This window comes from Chrysochloris asiatica, unplaced genomic scaffold, assembly GCF_000296735.1.
Source record: "Chrysochloris asiatica unplaced genomic scaffold, ChrAsi1.0 scaffold00092, whole genome shotgun sequence".
Taxonomy (NCBI): domain Eukaryota; kingdom Metazoa; phylum Chordata; class Mammalia; order Afrosoricida; family Chrysochloridae; genus Chrysochloris; species Chrysochloris asiatica.
In genome coordinates this window covers 4,375,966-4,379,395 of record NW_006408610.1, presented here as the reverse complement: position 1 = coordinate 4,379,395, position 3,430 = coordinate 4,375,966, and positions in this window count along the sequence as shown.

Genomic DNA, 3,430 nt, shown 5'->3' with positions numbered 1-3,430 from the left:
GTGCTTACCACCACCTTCCCTGCCCTGCCCCTTTCCTGGCTGGGGAGTGGGAGGAGCCACGGCAAACCCAGAAGACACTGCACTTGGGTCACCTTGGTGGCCCAGTAGAGCTGCAGTTGGATACAGAAAGAGCCTTACCCATGCTGAGAGCCCGTGATGAGGCTCAGTCTAAAGGGTGTTGATTCGGGGGCTAAGGTTTCTCCAGTGGATGCCCGCTGCACCATTTGGTGGAGCACATAGGCTCTGCTTCCTAGTTCTGAGATGTCCTCGCTACTTTTCTTAACTCTAAGATAGGTACTTCCCACAGAGGCCTGTGGTGAGGTTGGAAAGGACGGACTTCTGTGTGTTCTAGGGGCTGGTACACGGTGTGCTTAATAAATGGCAGCAGTGATAACAGTATCATTACCAGGGGGCCAAATTAAGCATTCTAGATTAGAAGCCATGTGGGTTGTAATGAGCTGTCCCTATCCCCAGGCCTCCTTTGAAGATGAAGCTAATAAACTGGTCAGCCTCTCAGCAAGGGCTACCTCAGATGGGCTCAGTCACTCTCCAATTCCCTGCAGGAAGTACTTTGCAAAGGGACCCCCTGTTTACATGCACACAAAGGAGCCCCACCCCACTCAGTGTGGATTTTAAATGTTTGCTAAAGTCAAAGCAACTCCTTTCCAAAAAAACAAAACAAAACAAAAACTGGAGATTCTGAGACCCAGAGAGGCATCTTTCCTTAAAAGTATATATTTATGAGTAGTTGAAAGATAGGAGAACTTTAGCCTATGACTAAGTTCAAAGCTTAGTCAGACCAGGATCAGGGCTCAGTCTGACCAGGATCAGGGCTCAGTCTGAACAGAGTCAGTTCTCAGTCAATCAAGTCAGGACTCAGTAAGTGACCAGGATCAGGGTTTAGTCTAAGCAGTTCAAGGCTCAATGTTTAACTAAGGTCAGGGCCCATTTAGAGATGTCTGTTCAACCTTGGCTACTACCACTGCGCTATTGGCTCACAAGCCCCATGAATATTTAGAAGTGAGAACTATGGTCTTGAGTTCAGTACAGAAATTATATAACAAAATGTCCGGGTTACAGAGTGCGTTAGGACTACTGACCCCTACCTCACTCTGGGAGCTGGGCTCTTAGACTGGGTCTCAGGACCCTTCCTTCCCACTGCCTGGACCTGTCTCATTATTACTTAGCATTCAGTGAAGGTTTTCAGGGAGGCAATTCTAGAGAAGGAGAAGGAGGAAGGAAGAATGAGAAAGTGAGGGAATGGGGGACTATGGGAGGCAGAGACCACTTGTCCATTGTCAAAATCTACTATACAAACCTTGTACCTATACCTTCCTGCATCTGGGAAAGGTAGAAGGAAACAGCACTGAATTTCCCAGGTAGTGCTGTGGGCATCCTTTGTTGTAAAGTCCCTCAGCTGACTAGACACAAGAAACAGGGCTGTTTCTTGGCTCCCCTGGGGCCTGTGGGCGGCAGGGCAGGCCAAGGCGCTTCCTCTGAGCCCTTTACATAAGTGTTTGGAAAGGGTTTATTAGAGCAGCTCTGTGACCCTGACCACAAGCCAGCAGCCGGGCCAGCATGCTCAGGAAGTCCGACAGAGCTTACCCAGAAAGGCCATGGAGCTGACGCCTGTGGGTTCCATCATGTTTCTAAAGAGGAAAGGGGAGGCTTTTTTTTTTTTTTTTTAAGTACTGAATTAGTAAAAAACAAGAAAGAAAATACTTCTAGGCAGTGGCCTCTGCTAGTAATGACATGGGAAACAATCTGGGAGCCAGGGTCTGGGGAGGGCGTTGTGCCTAAGACTGGGTCCTGAGCCCATGAGAGTTCATGAGACCACTTCTGGGAGCTGGCCTGAGCCCAGAATACCAAGGGAAATGCCTTCCCACGTGGAACGGGGGCTGTGGAAGGGAAGTTCCACCTGGGGAGGCTCTAGGGGATCCCTGCTGACAGCTGGGGAGGGGGCATGACCCATGCAGCCTGCCACTGATCTGCTGTCTCTCTTTTCCCTAGATCCTGATCATAGAGCAGGTGGACAACCAGCCAATTTCTCCCCTTCCCAAAGCAGGCCCTGCTCCCCAGGCAGCATCCTGCCAGAATGAACCTGGTCCAAGGGTCCCATCCCTTCTCCCTCCTCCTCCCACCTCCTCCACCAGCCCACAGGCAGGGGAAGCTGGTCGCCAGGGGCATCCCTCCCTGCCGGCCTCAGGGAGAGAACGTGGACCAAACCCACAGGGATTCCGGATGCCAAACCCGTTTTGTGTTGTGTGTGTGTACTTAGCTTTTCTCTAAAACTTTGTTTTGTTGGTTGTTGGTTTTTATTTTTTATATTTTGGCCATACCACAGAACAAAATTGCCCAAGTTTGGGCTAAATAAAACAAGGTTTTTCTACTCCGTTTGTCTGCATGTGGCCTGCGGCTGAGCTGGCCAGAGTGAGGTCCGTCTCCAGATGTCCTTCCCTAGAAACAGAGGAAGAAGGTAACTGCCACACAGAACGCCCTTCCTCTCCCACCTCTTGTCAGTCTCCGGGTGTTCCTTGTCTAGAACAAGGTTGACTGCGAGGGCCACATGTCCATTGTAGAAACCCAGGGCCAAGCCCACACGTGAAAGAAGACCCCATTACACTGGGTGCAGGCTTCCTTGCAGGGTGGGCTTCTGTCACCCACTCCTTCACTGTCCTCCTTCTGGAACCTGCCTGCAGCCTCACACGCCCATGTGCCACATCACGAACCCCTCACTCACTCCACCACCCCCTTACTCATAGACTGAGCACCTACGGAAAACCGGGCCCACACAGGAGAGTCCAGACAGAGTTCCTGCTCTCAGGGAACAACCAACCAAGCTCATGGAGCTGGTCTCAACAGGGGAAATGGTCGAAGCTTCATATGGGAGGCGGTATCTGACCAGGAAGGAAGAAGAGTATTCTTGGCAAAGGGGGCAACATTGATGGGCCTGGAGGCTAGCGGTGGTTGGAGAGGGTGATGGGCTGAGTCTCAGAACCTCCTGCCCTGGCTGTGGCATCCACAGAGTCTGAGACACCTTCCTTTTCCTTCCCTTCCCACTGACCCTCTGGACTCCTCTATATCCACACATCCCCTGCCAGTGCCCTTTCTCCTCACGGGACTAACTCTCATGAGACGTCTTCTCTGAGGATAAAGAGCCTTGGTCTGAGAACCCAGGCTCTTGGCTCCACGCCCATTCTCCTACTCACTGGCCATCTGACGTTGGGCACGTCATGCAACACTTCTGGGCCTCGGTTTCCCCATCAATAATGGGAATGACTCACAGGCTGCCATGGAGGCCCTGGTACCCACCCCCTCCAGTCCATTTGTACTCTGAGAGCTTTGACTCTGGTGATATCCTTGCCTCAGAGTTCCTGGCAGCATTTGGGTTCTCCGATTAGGTCTGAAGGGAGGGGTCATTGCAGCCATG